This window comes from Temnothorax americanus, unplaced genomic scaffold (assembly GCF_048541705.1).
Source record: "Temnothorax americanus isolate GAGA-0224 unplaced genomic scaffold, ASM4854170v1 Scaffold52, whole genome shotgun sequence".
NCBI classification, from domain to species: domain Eukaryota; kingdom Metazoa; phylum Arthropoda; class Insecta; order Hymenoptera; family Formicidae; genus Temnothorax; species Temnothorax americanus.
Window position 1 is genome coordinate 258158 of NW_027509678.1, and position 23153 is coordinate 281310.

General features: G+C 35.1%; 1 protein-coding gene across 7 annotated transcripts in view; it reads left to right on the top strand.

The window, feature by feature from the left end:
* Positions 1 to 23153, top strand: part of LOC143904441 (protein amalgam) — a 311418-nt gene that overhangs the window by 78809 nt on the left and 209456 nt on the right. For 3 of the 7 annotated variants that reach the window (XM_077419129.1, XM_077419132.1, XM_077419131.1), the window contains exon 1: positions 14109 to 17649. The exons of 1 other annotated variant lie outside the window; for it this stretch is intronic. The gene's annotated coding sequence lies outside the window, so the exon portion shown is untranslated. Of the gene's footprint in view, positions 1 to 14108; positions 17650 to 23153 lie in introns of those variants that run through there. 3 more of the 7 variants (XM_077419134.1, XM_077419135.1, XM_077419136.1) reach the window with 2 other exon arrangements.

Sequence of the window (23153 nt, forward strand, 5' to 3'; positions counted from 1 at the left end):
GCCGCTATAAGTGAGAATACGCAAAATATACTTTACCTGCTTTAATATTCTGCAATAGTTGTGGAAGAACATGCTTTTATTGTTCGTTGCAATAAACTCTCTTTTGTTTGTGCATAAAAAATTATATTAGCGCCCTTCATTAATGTTTTATGTTTAAAAAATTTTTTTCGCACTGGGGAGAAATAGAAAGACTAAACTTTTATGTAAGAAAAGAAATCGGCCGAGTTTTTAAGCAATCGTAACTGTCGTGGCGTACCATTAAACCGCTCCATTAACTGACAAGCGCGTTTGAAAGTTAGAATGTACTTCTGGAACACTTCAAAGAATTCAATAAAGTCGTGCCGATAAGACGCTCAAAGACGCCGCCGTACCATGAGCGGCTACTACCATAATACGCGGAGAACGTGATCGGCGCAAAATATTGATGGGCATTGTACGGCTTCCGAAAACTCTGCGCGAACTATCGACAACGAGGATCGGTATCGCGTATGCCGCAGATATAGGAAGCACCCGCGGATAACGAAGCTGTTCCTCGGGATCTTCGTATGTCGAACTGCTTCATGCACGGCAGCAGGGTTAAGTGTATCCCGCTTGGAGATAGGCGAGAGAGAGCCGTATGGAAAAGGTCAAGGGATGCACGTTGCGGCACAGGCGGGCCAGGACGGTAGCGCTACATTGGCTTTTACGGGTGAAGCCACCATCATCGTAAAGCGCGACCGTTCGACTATTCCGCACCCGCCGCCATTTCACCCTTGAATTCTCTTTTCCCACTCCCATTCCTCGAAGTTTCTCTGCTCCCACCCGCGTTGATGACGATCTCGCGCTCTCCACTGGACCCCTCGCACCGATCTGGTCTCCACACCCTAGGCTACACCCCTTTAAAGTGAATTCCAATACATTGGGATGCGACCAAAATGGCATGGACGCGAGCCGATCAGGCGAAGCGAGATTTGAATGTCTTGCCCGAGAATTGCCGACGGGAATGGAAGGATAGAGAGAGGAAACTGCAATTGTTGAGACCTTACCAGCCAATGTAGCTCTCGGTCTCGCACTTTTGCGACCCATTCTCTTTTGTGTCTCTTGCATCTCTTTTTGTTTAGACGACGTCTGTAAACGTATAATAATATTGAAATTTCTCTCATGCCGATGCTCCATGCTTGTAATCATGCGTTCATCAGCAAAAAGTTTTTATTTTCTTGATTTCCCTGTAATCTTTATTTCACCATGTAGCAAATTTTGGTCGTTAATGTCGACAAACCGGAAATGACGCTAGTTAAAATATAATTTGACTGTAATGTAATCTTTAAAAATATTCGATATATTCTCTTTGTTTCATGCATTTTGTATGGAATGTTTTCAATAAATATGGAAGAGAGAGCATCAGAATAAAAAAATGTACTCTCACAGAATAATATACTTTTATGTATAAAAGTATTAATTAAATTTTTATTTCTATGATTGAGTTTGATTTAGAAATATACATAACTTGGTAATCACGTCACAATGGTGTTTTTAAAAGGTTTTAAGATTTCGCCATGTTAAATGGAAACGTTCGTATTTATTTTTATCTATTGGAAATAAATGAAGTGTGTGCATAGGATTAATGTCGCATTTATTTAATAATGAGGCACGATATGAGGAATATAATTTCTTCTGCAAATGGCAATAAATAAACATTTTCTATGAATCTTCTGAACATATTTACAATATTTCTCCACTGTGTTTGAATATCTTTATCGCTTCTTCTGCTTGACTCTGCACGTGCAGCGCTACCCCAGCATGCGACTACAGACGGATTTAATATTTTGCGCCAGCATAAATCTTCCTCTCAACGCGAAATAGAGAGAAATCCGGAAAAAGGGATTGTGAGAAATCGAATAAATGTCTCATGTTTATTAAACGCACGTTGCATTGTGCATGATTGTAAACAAAACAGCTTTATTACATTATTACCATATGTTACCGTGGAATAAATCAGCGATGTGATGGAAGAAATTTGCGAAAAAAAGAAAATACTAAATCACAAATCTGATCAAGATAGAGTTAGCAGGACACGTACGTTGCAAGAAAATGAACGTAAATGTTATAAATGTATAAAAAGATAATTTGAACAAATTTTGTTACAACAAAATGTTGCGCATCAATAAACATGTATAACTAGAAGTGACAGAAGGCTCTAGTTATAATATATATATTTTTTTAAATAAGCTGCTTCGCTATTATTATTGAGATGCAGAGTAGAGCGTAAGTTCTCCAAGAGAAAAGTGCGAGCTCACGCTGAAAATGTATAAAAGAAACTTTAGTTCGGTTCCTTCGGGTCATATAAAACTTAGCTCAACCACGCCCTTGAGTCTTTCGTGAGATATAAATATCGTACGGCACGAGGAAGACGCGAAGTTTTGATTGTTCGAAAGTAGTGATTTTGAAACTCGCGGCACTATATATTTTGTCTGAAGTATTTCACTTCGCTCGTAATTTTTGAAAAGCATTTTTTGTAAGTTGCAGTTCGATATGTGACGTGTATGTTTTACCGTAAGAGAAGTTTCTTCGTTTTTAGACAGCATTTTTCACACACATTACGCAGTCTTTATTCAATAAATAAGCTTGACACTGTGTGGCCTGCATTAAAAAAACGTTTAAATATTGGTACATATTTGTCTTGCTTGGTTTATTTGAAAATGGTTGACAAAGCATATATTAAACATAATTATTTGTAATATTATTTTCCAAGATATATTTTATTTTTCTTAAGAGTACGTCTCGTATTATTTGAAAGTTTTAATCTTGTAAATAATTTCATTTCTCGAATGAACTTTCCTTCAGTCAAACAAATGTAATTTGACAAGTTTCTCATCACCTTGCATTCTTTTTCTCTTTTCGATATCAAATCTTATAAAGCCCGTCTCTTTCATTTCTGCCTGTCGCCCGGGTGCAATACCGCATGCCGTTGAAAAATCCAGCACGGCGAAGATCGAAAGTGTCGCCTTGAGCGAAACTTACTCCTCCGTTACGAGACTTAAGGTATCCAAAGTCCGCTCAGAGGGATGAGCTGCGGGGCTCAAGACTACCGAGTTACCTGTCGGTATAAATCCTGGCACGTTAGGAGACACAGTAACTTCCGGTTCCAGGCTGGCGCTCTCGCAAAGCAATTTGGACCGGTCTACCATGCATAAGTGATCCAACGATCCGCGAGCAGTACACAAACTTGTCACTTATTCTGTAACTATGCTGTCAGGGACCTTGGGTGCGATTCCTCTTTGTGTATCGCGCGCGCGCGCGCGCGCTCTCTCTCTTTCTCTCTCACTCTCCTTCCATTTTCTCTCCTTCGTTCTCTTTTCGCTCCTCTTTCGTCTCGCGAAGCGGAAGATGTATCGCGCAGTTACATTCCCGCCTCTAAATCCTTCGGAGTGAGCGGTGCCACCGTGAAGAACATACAGAACCAACTTTGCCCCCGTCCACGATGCGGCGCGTTCGCTAAAGGGGATGAAAGCGGTATCTATATACGTATACAGTAGTCGCGGCAGACAACTCTCGGTGCAGCTTTCGAGATTTGAGATTTATTTATCGCTCTGCACGGGGTGGACCCTTTTCGACTATTCCTTATGGACCGCCTCACGGGTTTCTTCGTTAGCTGTCGTGGAGCGCGGAAATACGGGAGGGGATGCGGCTGTGACGAATTATCTTAATGATCGCCTTCGAGCATCCCGATCTTCGTTTAATCTCTGAAGCGTTATTTGATGGTCGCACTAAGACTAGAAGTGGCTGAGACACTCTCGTTTTGCGGTGAGCCGGATTAAAGGAATTGCATCTTCGTTAGATTTCGAAGGATTAATCCGGAACGACGGTTTGGAACATCAATTTAGTTTTCATCAATTGCTCTTGAATGTTAGCAAACATTTGTTAGTAAGAGACGAATGCATTATTATTTAAAAATATATATTATATATTTAAAAATTAAGCTTTATTATATTAAGCATTTTTTCGACTTTTACATTTTAAAGCATTTTTAAAATTAGGTAGCATATCTTTTTATAAAAAAATGAGGTTTTTAATTGTTATTGATCATTACATTTGTATTTTTTTTTTACAATAATATGTCAATAAATTAATAATTATTTATAGATATTTTACTAACTTCTGTAGTAGTCAACTAATAAAAACTATGTTAATAAAATGTCTTAATTTTAATTGCTGATAAACATAATGTCTTACAATTCCATCGCAATAATTGACAGAATATTTTTTTGATTTCCCAAGAAAACCGCTACAAATTACAAACGGTGTCTGCCTAGAGACGCGCGAAGCAGGATATTTTTCTTTTTTCCCAAAGTCTCCGAGCGAGAGATCGAGGAGTACAATACGTATGAGCCTGGTATAATACATCGAATCGGGACGAAATGCCTTTTCACAAGTTCTTTTGAGCTTTCAAAGCTCGGAACAATATCTGACTTGAGATTGGGGTCGCGGGAAGTCCCTCGGGTAAGAAGTGTTATCTACGTTTCCCCAAGCCCGAAACGAGACCCCCACCGACCACCATTCAGACTACCTTCAACCCCTTTTTGCGGACCAAGCACTCACTTCCCATTTTAATCACTACTTCTGATAGCCTTTCTCAATTGGATCAGGGACTGGCAAGAGGTGTGTGCGCACTATCAATTTTTGCTCTATATATACTATTACAATTTGAGCTTACAATTTGCAACTTTTAACCTTTTCAATACAAAAGTTTACACTTCTATAATTAACATAATATAGATATATAACTCTATACACACATTTGATAATCATATTTTTATAATATTTTTATATATTGTGTTTTAAGAATCGATTTTTTATTATTTTTTATATAAATTTATATATAAATTATCACATGTCATTGCTATAAGTGAAGCCATATCGTGCAGCATATGGGATAAAGAACGGCCTTTTGACGCGAAACTTAATTATAGTTACTTTGAACAATAGGTTTATTATGCAGTTATACAACTGTTATATTTCTCTTCGGCGAGTATTCAACGCATAACAGCATAGCAATGCATGCAGTTACAGTAAGACGCTTCTTAGTCCGTGGAACGCTGTGCTTATTGCTTCATCTATGCAGAAGTTAGAACAATAGCGCAAGTTGCGAATTGCTCTGGGTTATTATACCCCAATTCATTGTTTCGACATAAAAACGCCGGATAAATATTGTGTAATGAGTAAATTATAAAAATCCAGGCATGAATTTCGTGCAAAATCCTTTCTGCGCTATTTGCTCTGACAATTTCTTGATTTTGATAAATAACCGCCTAAAATAATTAAATATCTTTTATATATAAATATCAAATTATATGTATAACATATGTAAAATAATATTTCTTTTCTTGCAAATACTAAAAATATTTAGATAGTTCACAAATTTATATTATTTTTATATTATATAAAAAGACTTTTTTAAATATATATAGAAAAGAATTTTTAAATTATATATTTTATAATTGCTATTTATATTTTTATTTTTATTTTATATGAAAAAGAGAAAATGAAATTAATGTAAAGGAATCTTTTTGTATAATTATTTGTATAATTAAATGTCTATTTGTGTAAAATTTAAGTGTAGTTGATAGATGACGATATACTTTAGCTTTAGTCTTGAAACATGAACATTTTTTATATTAATATAAAAGTTCTGGAGGAACAGTAATATTTTTATAAAAATTTACGGACGTATTTTTACTTTTATCCAGCTATGACGCAATTATTACGAGCAAGTTAGACGGCAATTAACACGATTAAAAGTTTGACATCTGCGCCAAGGGCGCAGCTATCCGCGAAAGTGTTCCATAATGCAGGCCCGAGTTGTGAAAAGACCATATTCTCGGTTCGCCATTAAGCCCTCGATCGTTCGAGTGCTAATTATTCGCGCGGGTCTAATGATGCCAATTAAAATCTTCTACGATTCCGTTTCTCCCGTTGGGAATTTCTCGCCGACTTTCTTCATTTTGCCTTTCTCTTCTCTTGTTTGTGCCTACACGTTTTCTGATTATTCTCTTTCGTGTATGGTTTAAAAATCTTTTTCACATATTTACCAAAATAATCACGTTACCTTAATTTTAACATATCTTGCAACTAGCACTAATAATATACACTGTTGGAAAATTTGTGTTAAATATAACATAAATCGCATGTCCCAAACGGCCCACTCAAATTTTTGTGTTAATTTAACATAATATGGATGTGAAATGGTAACACCGATACTATGTTAAAATATTTCAACAGAAAAGAAATGTAATTCTTATCGTAATTTGAGGTTAATTATTATAATTTTTTTTAACAAACCTACAAAAATTTTCCAACAGTGTATGTTTAGTAAATTTAGATGAAGTTAATATACTTTATGCTTTCTCTCGCCCTCTCTTTCTCTCTCTTTTTCTTTCTCGGGAAATTCGATAAAACTACATTAATTATGAGTAATTACGTATCGTTGGTAAATAAGAAATATAACATTCCCCGGGTTTCGATGAAAGCTGGTACCTACATTATATAAATTCGGTAATCAGGTTTCCAGACTCATTAAACCGTATGATAGATGGAATCATGTAATGAAATCAGATTTGAAACGCGAATATCGATGCGCTTCATAAAATATAATAATTTGCAACATAATTTTACAAAATTTTATCAATTATAGTATAATTTATTTTTATCTATAAATATTTAAATTATTATTTAAACTTGGTACTACGTAAATAAAATTTTTAATTTCTGAAACTAAATAATTGTTGGTTTTTCTTGGTGATTAAAAAGTGATTAAACTATTGGTTTATAACAATTTGTTTAAAGTGTTTAAACGAATCAAACAATGGCGTTTTATCATCACATTCGTGATTTTCATCTGCAATTTGAATTTTGCACGAACATCCTGAAGCCTGTGATTCGTCCCTTCCGCCACCGGACACTGTTTATTGCCTCGCGACCAGGAACGCGCGAGTCCGAGTGAAATAAGCAGAGATCCTTCCGCGTCATTGCCGACGGCGAGATTAGGTCCAATTTCCCAACTTAATCTCAGCAAGAGCGAGGATCCCGTGGCACGCCGCAGGGTCTTGACGAAGATAACGGATGGTTCTCTGTTATTGTTATTGAAATGTGTATAGCTATCCTACCTGTCGAAGGAGCATGGAACGGGATATATCGTCTGCAGCATCCGGTATCACCTGGGAATAGTTGACTAGGGGTTCGGTAAAGGATGCAAGGCGATGCACGGTACGGATTTGGTGATGTAGCAGTCTGAGATGTGGCCGCAAGCTATGCATGGAATGTTCCCGTAGGAGTCCGGTGGTTAGGGTGCAAAAAGGGGTGGTTTGATCTATAGGACAGTGCCATCTTAATTAATTTCCTCTCAATCTTGAATCGAGCTCTCTAAGAGCTTTGATATATATGATAGCAAGTCGAGCGTGTCGTATACTGCATAATTATTAATTTACTTATTAAGTCGTAAATTTATTATTAATATTTTATAAAGCTTTTTATAATGTAAATTACATAAAGCATATACATAAAGAAGTATTATTCTTTGTTAAAAGAATTTTATTCCCTTTAATTTTTATAATAAGAATTTGTAGTATACTTTTATGATATATTGTGCTCATAAAAATATTAGTTCTTTTAAGTAATGTTGTATAAAAAATATATAGAAATTATATATCATTTATTATCATAAAATAGATATTTTGACACTAATTGTTTTATTAAGTCACTAAAAGTTTTTAACTGTTTGGATTCATCGTAACACGAAAAATATTGATATCTCAATATTGAAATAACGGCAAGTGCTCTTATATCGGACTTTTGTTATGTATGGTTTAGAGAAACTGTGTCAATGTTGAAACGGCATAGTAAAATGTTGGATAACCAGGATTTGTTGCAGTTTTACTTGTTAAATCGTATGTTGTAAATAATGAGTGGTAAGGGAAAACGGCTTTTTTCTATTTTAAATAAGTAAAATATGAAATCAGTTTTTGAAAGGCTGGCTAAAAAAACTAGAATTACGGTTACATGCGTGATATTAAAATTTATATGAAATACGCATACAATGTAGATTGGATTATCGATTAAACGATCGTTATTTTAAGTATAACATGCTGCGTTACGGAAAAAGTTGACTTTATCTATATGTATTTAAACGAATCAATTAAAAGTTTTATTGAAAAACCTATATTAAATAATTCTATGCTTATGTATAAAGTTGATTAATTCAGCTAGTGTATGTCATTTAATTACATACATTTAATTTTTTATTGAGCTGGAAAATTACATATCAATAATCGACTATAAATTACTTTATTACATTAAGCTTTATTACGTTAATATTATTGTAAAAAACTTTACTCAAAATTAATTTATAATTACAATATTATTCTGATGTTACATAAATATTTACAAATTATGGATTTCTAAAATTTTCAGCATATATATGTTTGCTCAACAAATCCACACACGTTTTTTTAATTTAATGAAATTTTAAGTGAGACACAAATCACAAACAGCAAAAGATATTCATTACTGTCAAGTTTGTCGAAATTTTCTTTTACTTATTCCCGCAAGAAAGTAAATTCGCCTGACGATAACTTTGTACGCGAAGACGGTCAGAGATTGCAGTGGTCAAAGCCGACGATTAGTCAGCCGTAGTCCCTTTCAAGTGGGGCTACCGATAGCCAGACTTCGCTCCGATAATCACTGGCCAGACGCTCGCGTTCGGACGTATTATATTTTTCTTCAGGGCTGCCTGACCCTGACAATAAGAATTAATCGATGTCTCAGCACTTTCTTTACAGAATGTTCTTTTTCCTCTTGGCGGAAGAGCGACGAGACAGCGGTAGAATCTCTCAATCGCCGTTACCGCAGATTTCTGTTCGTCCCGAGAACTGTTATAAAGTCTCTCTAGGAGCTCGCCATAACGCACAGAAAGTCATAAACTGTCGATCGAAAGGTAGTTTTGATTGCTCCTGGAACCTCGCACATCTGCTCATCGTATAAGAAGGGAACGTATTTCACAGTGTAGTGCGTTAGTGCAACTGGACGCTATCCAGACATCCTATATAGCGGACCAAGGGAGCTTAATTATTGTCCTGGAAGCTTATAACTTTTGCTTATCCGTGTAAAAGTATTGTTACCGTCTTATTCTATTATTGTGTAATTTTATACGAGCGAATGCTTGATGTCTAAGAAATTGATTAAACCAATCGCTTTTACGTTACAATGAAATAATCTTCTAATCTTTGAAAAGTAATAATTATATGTTGACTGTTTCAAATTCGTATTTATATCATTGTAAATTATTATGGCAATCATACATAATTTATTATAACAAAATTATTCCAAAACATGATTTTTTAATATTATATTGTTGTTAAGGAAATTGCTTCCAAATTTAATTTAATTAAATTAAAGAATTTATATATAACAGAGTAAGTACGCGAAGCTTGGAATATCGTGTAACGCAGGATACGGAACTTGCATTTTACTTTCTTTTTTAGAGCACGAGGGGTTTTTAAAATATTTATATATTTCTTAATTTTTTTTACGAATTTTAGCTTTGTATCTCTTAATCTTAAATAAAAAATCTACTTTTTTAAAGTTGGTTGGTTATTAAAGATATTTTAAAATTAGATATATATTCTCTCTAATTGTATAAAAGTAAATACTTAAAAGAGCTTAAATTGCCAAGAAATTAGTTAGGATTTTTGTGACGAAACGGATAGATATATATAATAACGGCACATCGATGTAATGAAAGTTGGAAGCGCGGAAATATTAGGATTAATAACCCTTAACGTTATCAGAAGGTATAATCCCTTTCCACGTAGGCAAAAAAAGAGACGGAGACAAATGGCTATTGGTATATACGTCGCGGTCATTGTTGGCAATCGTTTTTATCAGAACGAACGATAACCACACGATTGTGGGCAGCACCTGTTTTGTTTTCTCATATAGTTTGTTAAAACATTGGTCGTATGTTTTTCCTCGTCAGTTTATGATTAATACATATTCTATGTTTCTATATTCTATAATCTATATTTATTATGTGTCAATGTTTAATATGATTTAAATAATTGGCAGACAAACACATAATTAATTTTGAGTTACGTGTTATTATAACACTATGCAATAAAAAGAGAACTTTGAAAGGATTCTAAAAACAGATTAATTTGGATAAATTTATATAAAGATTTATGAATTGTCATTTAAAATCAGTAACAAAATTGATTATCTAATTTGTAGATCACAGAATATATTTTGTTAAATAATGTAAGTAGAGACATGTGTTTGCTATTGCATATTTTTGACAATACAATTACTTTAATTAATGTATTTTGAAATTTAATTTTTGTTGTATCGGTTGCTTTCAAAATAATTAACAACATTTCTGCCAATTATTTTTTTTAAAGACTTTAGAAATCCGTAAATTTAACATTCCTGCTAGGTATATATTGATTTTGGTATATTGACTCGGCGTACGTATGCAATAATAGAAAAAAGAGTACGAATAAAGTACAAAAAGCGTCAGTTATACAGAAATAATTGTGCAAACACACACAATAGTGTTGCGCAGAAAAATAAATTTTTAGGAATAAAAGTCTGCAGCAGACTGTTTAATACTCTCGATATATATAGCATACGAATCGTTTCCCATAAATACACCTTATATTTTTTCGTGTACATTTTTGTACGTTACATTCGATAGCGTATCTTGTTACTACATTGCATATATGTATATGCTGCAGAAAACTTTTTAAATCTTTAAGTTATTTTAAAAGCTAAAAATATTTGATGTACAAATTATGCTAATTATGTATTTGGAAAACGGAAAAAGCATAAGAGACGATTTTAATTCCTATGGTTTAATTTCTAAAGCATTTGCTCAAGTCTATTATTAAGTGCGATGTCTTAATTTCGTCGCTAATTTATGCCACAGTAATTTCTTTTAATAACAATAACGAAGCTGCAGTGCATGCGCGGTAATCTATGGATGGAGTTTCAGTGTCAGTCCTCTTTTGTTTTGGCTCTTTCTTCAGGGATGACTGATCCGTATATCATTTGGGCTTAGCTAATCCACAGACCCGAGCTTAATGTACTACGAACACACTCCCACACATTTGCACCTTACATACATATTTACGTTTTTGTGAGTATCAATGTAATAAATATTTGAGAAAAAGCAGAAATACAATATAATTTAAAAAAAATAACAAATTTTAAAAAGTATAATAATTTATAAAATAAAATAAAATTTTATAAAAATAAAAATAATGCAAAGAAACTCCCTACGTGTGTGATATAGATAGAGCAGGACAGTGCAAATTGAAGCGTTTATTATTTTGTCTGTTAATACAAAGAACGATGTTTTGTAGAAGTATATTTTTGAGACAAGCGATGAAAAAAGAAGGAGTTTTAACTTGACAGATTTAATTACAAACTAAAATATAGATTTAATTTTAAACATTAGATGTTATAAATGTCAAAACAATTTTGATTAGAAATTTTAAATTGGAAGAAAGAAATATCTTGATATTTATTACAAGATTCTCCCCTGGTTTGCTGTTTGATCATCGGGGGTGACAGTTGCGTGACGAAAAAGAAGATACGAATGTTTTAAGCGTATTTATGCAAGCTCCGTGTCAAAACTGAGATCAAGAGTATCATAGTTATTGAAAATGCTGGCGCTTAAGCGTTATGTGTAAGTATATATATCTGCGTGCGTGTGTATGTACGTGTGTGAGCGTGTATATGTCGGGGACCTATTGAGTTAACTATCCTCGTCTTCGGGATCAGGAAGCAGCACGTTAGAAAGTTATAAGTCTTTAAACTTTAATTTTAACTTGAACTCGACGGCGCTAAAGTTGGTTTAGTTTTACCTTACTTATACTTCTGCGGTCAGGACCTGGAGCCTTAAGAAGCTCCCAGATTTTACGATAAACCCCGAACGTTTTACATTATGGAGCAGTAAACTAGAAAGACTTTCGATGTAGACGCGCATTTCGCTTTTTTTTTCAACAATTGCAAAATATTCGCAATAATATCTGATATACGTGAAAATTCAACGTACATACATTCATTGTGTTATAGTCTGATTTTATGTGACAAACAGTTTCAATACGTTTGAGACGAAAATGAAAACAGGCATTTATTTTCGCGCTGCAAGCGTTGCTATTTCGAATATTTTCTGCGACTGCTCGCATATAATTTATTTTTTATTAAATTTGCTATAATAGTCTTGTTTGATTTATTTTGTGCATTTTCGTTATTAGTTTAAAATTAATTGATTTGTTATATCCGTATGAAATGAAGAATATTAAATAAAAAGTATTCATATTATTTAAATTTAAATTTAAATTTAAAATTTAGTTAAAGTTGGCGTGTTCTTTCTAATTAAGTAAAAGAATTATTTATTACTTTTCTCACATTTCCTCGCATTTTATAATATTTTATTCAAAAAACAAAACTTTTGTGGATCATTATATTTATTTAAATATACATATAGATATTATGAACATATTACATTTATTTCTATACAACTTTATTGTAAAATTAATTCTTTTGACTTTTTATTATATGTATAGCATTGATTTTATCGGAAAAAAATATATGTGTTATTTATTTAAAATTTTTCTTTAATTATATATATATATATATAGTAATTTTCACGTGATTATAAAGTTTTAAATACACTACATGGTTACGACATACCAGGTATCATTTCGTGCAAATAAATTTATTTTTACGCAAATTAAATACATTTCACGTATACCAAATACGTCATCTGAATATCTCGAATGTAAATTTTAGAGGCGGTGGCGTAACACGCACCGAGAAGAATTGTATTTTACTATAGATGAAAAAAAAAACGGGCTTTCACAACAAGCGTGTGCCGTTTCGTGGAAAGAAACGGATGCCGCGCTATCTTCCGTTTTGGACGCTGCGCAGAAAAGACACGACGCAAAACGGACACGCTCGTTTTATCCGCTCGTATACGCAAAGTAGTAATACAGGTATTTGTTCGCCAGCCGCGCGACCATGAGGTGTCGGTCGATCGGATCTTCCGCTTGTTTTACGCTTGATTCGAAAATTCGCCTACCGGCGGCGGAACACGGAAGTTCCGGTCGCTCTTGTGTGTTTTTTTCTTTTTTTTCCATTTTTTTTCCGCAAAATCGAGTTTTCTAGTCATTCGCGCATCAGTCAACGTCGGTGGCCGTTTTTGCAAATCGCGGCGCGGCGTCGCGATATCGGATAGGTAATTTCCGAAATCTCAGCCGGCCGCTCGGATGATCTATTGCCGGCGCATTGGCCATTCGATACAGCTAACGCATTAGACCATTCTATGCATTCGACATCACTGAGATCAATAGACACTTCTGACACGTTACATCGCGATGTGTAACAAACGGAGGCGGATCAGGAGTTTACGTTACTATCCACGGTGCGTATTGCGCGCATTATATCCTATGTATACGCATAATTGACATACCACGTCGAGAGCGAGCCATTAACGTCAATACGAATGCCACGATTGAAACTGTTCGCTTCATAAATGCCCAATAATGAGCATCACAAAATATTTTCTCGACTCTAGGACAATACAAGCTTTACTTGATTGAAATTGTCTACCGTCATTAACATCATTTTTAATACTTTCGTGGAAATAATCTTTTGTTTTTTTCCTTTGCGATAAGTGAAGAAAGCGTATACTGAATTTAATCCTCTTTTTATTCTTCTTTATATATATTTATTTAATTATCATATATTTAAATACATCGATTACATCTTGAGTAGCCTAAGAGATATAAAGGCAATTGAAGCTTAATGTCGCGAAATGCAAGCTAAAGTTATCTCTGGGCTAATCTGCAATCGAAAAAGAGCACGATTTATCTTCCAGGAAGATAGCAGTCGGATTGAAAGTCGGCTTTCTTGAAGAAAATCTCTCATTCTCTCGCGCAAAATTCGCGCCTTAAACTCCGGGCGACTTGGCTTTTCCTCCGCCACTGCAGGCCACCCTCCACCTCGGGGGTGAACGTCGCGACGCGGAGGAGGGTGATTTTGGTTTGCCCCTCGCTCGTAGCGACGCTAGCGCCGCGTCGGAGGCTCCAGTCCGACCTCAGCATCACTCGTGGTGGTTTCGCGCGCGCATCCGCCGCTAAAGTGAGACCACTTTTCAAGGAAAAAAAGTCGAGATTCCGTCCGGTTTTCGGCGCGATCGGCCGATTTCATCCCCCGTCGTCGCCCGCCCCGTCGTCGCGTCGCCGCGTTTGACCGACGCGATTAAAAATTCTGGACGGCGATCGTTGAAGCGCGTCGATCGAAAAGTTGCCGCAAAAAAATCACGAGAAGTGCGTTTTAACGAGAGGGAGACGAAATGAAACCCGCGAGAAATGAATCACGGGTGATCGACAAGCGCGAGTGAGTGACCGTATATAATCGCGGATCTATCGATCGCTTACAGATCCCGCGTCCCCAACAAGTGAGCCGCGTGTGCGATTTAGGAAGGGTAGATTCTCTCCGCTTTGGATCTCAACTTGACACGTTTGTTTACCGCTCGTCGAGCAACCTGTTTTCTTATCGCGCGCGCTTCGCGAGTTCCGTCGATCTGAGTGCTCTCGGGAACGGTGAAATGTATTCGCGGGAATGCTGGGATTTTCGCGGCGAGATCGCAGGGCGATCGAGAAATCCCGGTCGACGTAGAGAAAACGCTTGAATTCCTGGAGACTAAGAGTGCATCGCTGTGCGGCATCTTTCCTGTGGGACGAAAAAAGAAGAAACCTTACGTGATTTCGCGGAGAATTTGTAGGAGAATTTTAGGAGAAATTTGTTTCGCGGAATAACTGTCTCAAAATGTGGTCGAGATGCTCGAGGCGCCCGAGTGATTCGGAATAAATTCGATTCTGCGGGCGGCGAGATGATAGTTGAAGTGGTACCATGAAACACATTCAGTGAAATCCGGATTAAAATGTTCTCACCTGTGCGAGTTTCGCCTGTACAAAATTGTTACGCAATAAGTACGAGTGGAACATTGCAGCGTATCTCTGGTGTTTAAACCGGACGCAAAATTCGCGAGGGGAAAATATAACCGCGGAATATATTCGAAGCGATCCGAGGTGATCGAGCGGAAAGTTTCTCGCGTTTTGAACGTGATAAACTTTATGCGATTTTTAGGGGAAAAATACGCTTTGGATGACTGTGAGATTCGAAAGTGCTTGAATTTGAATTCGGGCGAGAGACGACGAGCCACGTTCGATATCAACAGAGAGATATTTCTGCGGCGGTGCGTAAATGTGTCAGCAAAAATCCGCATTAAAACTTGTGCGTCAGGCTGTCCCCGATACCGATAAGCTTCGCACGAGCGCGAATTCTCTGGTTTTAAGTGGCAATTGAACGCCGAGGGCTCGCCACTGCGAATTTTCACCTCAAAGTGGGCGCGAACTTTCGGACTTTGCCGCATCAAAATATATATGGTTTTTATTTTTTAGTGACACGTACGCATGTTGATATAGAACTCTGCATTCAGACATTCAATTTTTACTGGGAGAGAGTAAACACAAGGTAAAATAAATACAATAAAATCAAAGCTTTAGCAAGTTAAAAGAGCTATAGAGCGATTTTTATCTGCGATCGAGCGCACATAGTTTAAATCCATGTATATAACTACAGAGATATATTAAAATTTGAGAATCAAAGGCGCTTGAGAAAAAGGCGTACATAATTTTTCGTAAAGAATGATAAAGTTTAAAGAATTATAGGCTGTGTCGGAGAGACATACGTAATCAAGCGAAGTCTAAGTCATATTGATATTTAAAGGATCAGCGAGTTCCGTTTATAAACGCTTCAGTTTCCGATCCACTCTCAAAGCGTAAAGGATGGCGCGCTCTTCGGGCTACCGCATTATTCCGCGTGCGAATTCTTGAGGATCTATTGGTCAGTGCGGGCATAGTTCGTCCCGGGCGAAGTTACGGGGAAGTGAGCAAAGAAAATACGGTCGTTTGACGTCACGAGTGAGATGCCGGTAATGCCGCGAGCGGAGAACAATTTTCAGCGGATGACGCGGTAATCGTGAATATTCCTTGCGAGTGACGACACAAAATTCGTGAGAAACGTCGTGACGTGCGAGAATCTCCGCGGCAAAAAGTCCGCGGCTCGCCAATACGTTCTCGGAGTGCTTTAAGCGTTCGTAGAACCGTGAAAATAACAATGTCATTCATCCGAATATACGGTGACGCTTGGAACAAAAGCGCGCGTGAACCGTAAAAATATATAGTCGCAATAACAGTAACGTCGCGCGCGCGCTGCTCCCTTACGTGACCGAAAGCAGGCGTGTTCTCGAAAACGATTATACGCGAAGTGCCCGGCGAAAAAGTACTCGTGAGAATAAAGCTCCGACTGACCATTTGATGTACCCTCCGCCGTGCAATTGCAGTTTTCGGTTTAAAGTGTTGTGCGAGAGACGCAAAGATAACAGTAACGATTGACATTAGAGCGCCGATGTCTTTCGCACAGGCATAAACTTACGGTATAAAGTGCAATCGTGGATTATCCCGCGGAACTTTTTATCGCGTGTTTTATCAAGGTAATTAGCCGCTTTTTGAGATCGGAATACGTCGGGATAAAAATTACGGCATATTGTGTTATTACCTAAATTGTTACACGAGTACGGAACGTATATGAGAAACGTCACGGAGTTACGCAATTAGGCGATTAGGCGAAAAATATCGCGAACGTAGCAAAAGTAAAACAGAGATTACGTTGCGCAATTAGTGCTGAACACGGTTCGAGATAAAAAGAAAAGTTGTAAAAAAATCGCCCAAAATACGCAGAATCACGCTTTGCGTATCTTGAAATAATATTGTGCACGGTGGATGAAAAAGAAAAAGGAACATCGAAAGAAAAATTCGTTTCTTCCGCGATCGATATAGTCGTCAACTGATAAAATCATAATACACGATATGCGCGACCGACTGTAACAATATTGACATTGCCAACGAGTGAAACTCTTTTCTCGTCATCGTCGATTACATACTTTTCGGCGTATACGTGAAAAGCTGCCAGCCGCGGACGGGAAAGTGTTGACGCGGTGCGTTCTATTAATTTTCCATCGCGACGCAAAGTTTCCTGCGAGTTGAAGTCGAAATTGGAGCAACGCGACAGCTGCATGTTGTGAGAGAAGATCGCACGCGACATCGCCGGAGGAAAATAAATTATGTATGTGGGTAAAAGTGTCGGTTGTAAGCTCGACAAAAACGTCGCGGAATTTCTTTAATAAATCGCTATCGTCCGCGCGCGCGAGAAACATCGTATCGTGTGTTCTCGAGCGGAGAACTATTAAACACTCTTGAGTGTCGAGAATTGTTGCGACTCGAGATCCGTAACTGTTGCCTCGGAAATCAATTCGTTCTCGTATAAGAGATCGAAGAGTGTCGAGCAGAAGCTTGTGCTGGAAGCGGTTGGATACTTCGTAGCGAGTGCTTCAAGGAGTTGTCCCTTTTTGGTTACGTTACTCGTCCACCCGACTCAATTTCGTGCCATTGTCTTCCGATCGTTCGATTCGGTGTTTCTCGTGACAAGCGATTCCTTCGATAGTGTATATACTTCGGAGAGAAGAGGAGCAGCGCGACTTGTCCGAAGGTAAACTTCAAATCATCTTATTAATTTAATAACCAATTGTAGCTGCAGGGAAATATATTCCAAGCTGATATAAGTTATAAAATTTAAGTTTTATTTTTTTAAAGGGATAATTACAATTTAGATTAGATTAACAAAAAATTTATATAAATTTATGAAAATCTAGCAATTTTTAGAAAAAAATTGGAACATATATGTTGCTGTACAAATGTATACAAATTAAATTAATCAGATGTACGGTATAATAGAAATCATATTTATACAATTTATGTATAATTACTATATATATATATATATATATATATATATATATATATATATATGTTACATTTATTTCTCGATTTATTTAACATGTCTAATATCTTAAAACAGATAACTTGCAGTTTAATTATAAAAGTTATTTAACTCCGAGAAATTAAAAAATAATGTAATACTAACAAAGGTCGCAGTTCTGCAATGCGGAACCAACTTTAAAACCTTACTTTTCCGCTTAGAACCGGGAAAAATTAGAAATAAAAATTCTGCGCCAACGTTATCTCAAATGACCAAACTATAATCCTCTTAAAAAAAATTCCATGTGTTACATGCCTTTTTAAATGTATTTTATGCGACTGATAGTTGGATTTTGTGTCTTCAAGAAACAGCACATTACAGATAAGAGTTGAATCATTTTTGCACAGTATACTGTATAGGTTTATTACTTTTCAATATAGAATTAAAAATCTTAAAAATATTATTTGATTCTTTATATTGCATAGCGTATCCAAATAATATATCTGCCAAAGTCGTAATATGAATTAATGTGAAATTATGTAAGCTATCAACGGGTACGTACGCTAATAAAAGCTTTAAATTATTACATTATTCTTCAAGGTAATACTCGACTTTTCCTAATTACGAGTTTCAACGATTTCTGTGACTTCTGCGATTTCTGCTAAGACTACATAAATGCTTATATTAATGAATTAAAAAAAACGAATATTATAAAACATACTCAATATTTCAAGAATTACAAGAAATGTTATTTTTAGAAGTAAAATTTACAAATTTTACATTAAATTCTTTTAAATAATAAATTTAATCTTTGTTTGTATGAAAATTGGTGTTGTAGAGTTTGTTTAGAACTCAGAGAAGTTCCGTGCACATTATTTTTACTTTTTACGCTTTTTCTTAGGTTTAATCTCTTAATACGACATTTTATGAGATGAGTAAATAATTTAGATTATTCTACACTTCTCTTATCAAAACTTTAAATAATATTATAAATTTAAGTATATATAATAGTGAATACTTATAAGTTATATATACATACCAACTTTGAAATAAAAGATATATACAATATTTAACCCGTTGAGGTCACATGGGGTCCAGTGGACCCCAGGCTAATTTTTCGTATCTTCGAAGAGACGGTTTTTTCACTTTATTTTACACGTTCAAAACTGACGTATTTGATTTTACGAGTTTCATGAATATTGATAACTTCAAACTGTATAATAAATATACTTTTTTCAAAGTACGTTATAATACTATTTTTTTCTTAAAAGTATACTATTTTGAGAGTAAAACGCAGGAAGAGGTTTTTTGCTCTATCTCAAAAATTGAAATTTTGATGAATATTTCTGTGAAAAAATCAAATTTCTCGAAAAATTTTTTCTCGCGTTTTTTCAACATAAAAAATTTAAAAAAGGAGAAATAAATTATTGGATTATAAAGAGGAAGTCTCTCTTAAACTAAATTCCAGTTCAAGGTTTGAGTCGATACATCAAGAAGAACGCAAATGGCAACTGTTTTTCTGCGTGGGGTCCATTGGACCCCATGTGACCTCAACGTTATTTTTAGGAGGTGTGACCTCAACGGGTTAAATAATTGTATTTGGAACAAAGTGGGCTTATTTATGAAGATTATAGTAAAGTTGTTGGTTATATGATCGAACATTAGGTATCCCGTTCACATCCAAGTTACACTTTCTCAAAAATTGTAAATCGAATAATTTGATACCGAGACATCTCACTTATTTATATCGTGATACACTCGTATAGGTACTTCATCATCCGAAATCACTTTTAACATCTACTAATGCTCGATTATTGGCCTTTTTCTTTTTAATTTTTATTATCCCGTTCTTAGATAATTTATTGGACGTACACTGTTCTAGCGCGATAATTAAAGGGCTGTCACAGTTTTCTAGGTGAGCAGTTAGTTCTCATTTATAAATGAGATTATAATGAATCGCGGGCGCAAACTTAATTTCTTCGAAGTCCCTAATGGATTTGTCACAAAAGAATGTTAGCTTCAGGAATGGGAAGAGTTTGGGGCTCTCTTAATCTGTCTTTACTGCTTTCTCATTACTAGAACTCCCGGAGTGAAGGCTCATTGAAATAAATGTGAGGGGTCAAATTAAACGTACGAAAATCCGAGATTTTTGCGTATTTTTCACACTCGTCTTTACTCGAGATATTTGCTCGGCTGTTGTTGGTCAGACAGGAATGCACAAGATTTTATAGAGAAATTCTATCTATTTATTACGCGAAATATTTAATGCAAAGAAGTATATTTGTTCTTATAATAGGTATAATCTAAACTTTAATATTATTTATTATTATTAATATAATGTTAATATTTAAGCAAAGAAATATAATTATTATTATTAAAACATATGTAGTTTCTTCATTAGTTATTTATATGAATTTTTTATAATTAAATAATTATTCCGGAAATAATTAAATATAACGTTTAATTAAAAATGGTATGCCGAATTTTATTGCATTTTATTTACAACTATCTCTGATATCGATCTATTTCATTCATAACGCTTCTATTTGGTACATATATTATAAACAATAATTTTATGGGATGCTGTTGCATATGGTTTAATAAATAAACGCGTAAAGTGTTGAAATTAAGTTTTAAAAATTAGAATATTAAACTTGCGCGAAATATGCGGAAATTTTACAAACCAGCCACAGATTCAAATTACATTTAAAAGTTAATAAACCTGTAATTAACGGCTTAACTCCTGTAGTTATTAGGTGTAAGTAACTGCGGTATTTATAAAAGAGATTTATTAATTCAATGTAATAAAATACTCATCGCAATTGATAATTTATAGATCTTACAATTAGAGTTACGAATTTCTGAATTCATGAGAGTTACCACGCAAAACACATTTTTAAGAGTTCTCCCTTTGCGTGGAGAATACCGACGCGATATTTTTTTGCAGTTTTCGCGATTTGGCAAATTGAAAATGTATAGAATATCCACTTTTCGCGGTTGGCGTATGTGTGCACCGCTGCTACGGGCAATCGCACAACCACAGAAAGAAAAACATAAATTCACCATTCATAATATAATACCGTAAAATAATTTCTCTTTTAAGTTATAATAACTTCAATGTATCGCCACATGAGCACTATGGCACAGATCGATTATTGAATAATCGTATATTCAGCCGTGTAATTCATTACGTATGGCGGTATTGACAATAATAATTCTGTTTGCACTCGCCTTTATTTATTGCTTGATTATTCGCCGTTGTCGACTTATTAGTATTTTTTGTATACGTATATTTATTTATTAGTTATTTTTAATTTGTAAATATTATTATTGCTTTTACTCCACAAAAATATTTCATGAAAAATAATCCATTAATCGTAGCTTCATGCAACAAATATAACAAAGATAGATTGTGAAAATGTTCTCTGTCATTTCAAACTGTACAAACTGAAGACATCGAAGGTTTGATTTTACGAGGTAGCGGAAAGGATCTGAACGAACGGAAGATGAAAGCGGAGAACGAAAACGGAGGACAGGGATTCGAATAATGGGCGAATCTTGCGCAAAACTGAAATGATTGATGGAGAAGCGCGCTGGCGGAGACTTGGAATTCTGGGAAATGCCTCGGAAACAAAAGGAAGGGGAGGAAATAAACTTGTGCGCGGACTAGGTCGATACCTATGATGTTCGAATGCCAGTTAATTCGAATGCTTTCGATAATGGTTACACTACGAGGACTCATCAACCGACTGACGCGGTTAATGAGTTTTCCAACCTTTTCGCGAGAACTGACATTTGCCATAGTTCGATTTTAAAAAAGCAATCTCTATCTGCGACTCTTTATTATTCTGTAGACTCGAGATTAAAATTGCAAGTTACAAGTTATACATCTAATAGAAGAAAATGGTATGAAAAATTCTTATATAAACGAGATTAATGTGTAGAATTTTTAACTATAAACTCTATATAAAGGATAGATTTTGACTTGTTTTTGCTTTCTCATAGAGGAAGCTTTGTTTTCGTGAATTTCGTATATGAACCTTCGATTGCGTTTAAGTTGTGTTTAGTCAACCAAATTTAAAAAAAATTATACATGAAATAGGGGTAGAAGAAACCAACGAAGAGATTGGTTTTTGAGTTTTTTTTGCCAATATGTTCAAATTGTTGTAAAACGTCGAAATATCGCCTAAAAAAAAAATGTCCGTATGTGTGTGTGTGTGTGTGTATGTGCAGATTTAATGTCTGTGGTTGCTCTAACTTCCGCAAATATTGAGATATCGGGCTGTTTTTTTTTTTAATCGATAGAGTACCACTCAAGGAAGGTTGGTATTGAATTTGGCGATGATCGGTAAAGGTGTTCTTTTTTAAAAAAATTTTGAATTTTTTTAGAAATGTCCGTGGTTGCTTTAACTTCCGCAAATTTGGAGATATCGATCTATTTCTAATTTTATTATATTTTTTAGTCTTTTTTTTCTACCCCTATATTTCATATATAATTTTTTAAGATTTGGTTGATTAGACCCAGCTTTATACGCGATCAAAGGTCCATAATTTTGATCGCATATAAAGCTAAGTCTAATCAACCGAATTTAAAAAAATTATATATGAAATAGGGGTAGGAAAAACCGAAGTAAAAATTGTTTTTTTTTTTTTTTTTTTGAGTTTTTGATGCCAATGTGTTGCTTATGCTCGAAAACGTCGAATTTAAATTTTTTGAGGATTGGTTTTGAGGATTGGGTATCCATAAAATAACTTAGGGTAGATTGAGGCGAATTGGATTAATATAAGTTGTAAGACAATTTTCGTTAATATTTTATTTTAAACGAGCAATTTTATCGTGTTAATGAGTAATCCGATTTGCCTCGGTCTACCCTATACATTTTTTAGGCAGAAATCGGTAACCTTTTTACTAATCTTCGCCAAATTTGAAACAACCTCCCTTTAATGATATCTTATATATAAGATTACGTGTATGATTTGTACATTTTTAAGGCAAAAATTGGTAACCCCTTCACCGATCATTGCCAAATTCAACACCAATATATCTTTAATGATACTCTATCCATAAAAATAAGTGTGCAAGTAGAAACTTGCACATTGCTTCCTCATAGTTTTTAAGTGTGCAAGTAAAAACTTGCACATTGCTTCCTTATAGTTTTTAAGTGTGCAAGTAGAAACCTGCATTGCTTCCTTTATGAGGAAGCCAAATTAATAAATATCTACTAATAATTATG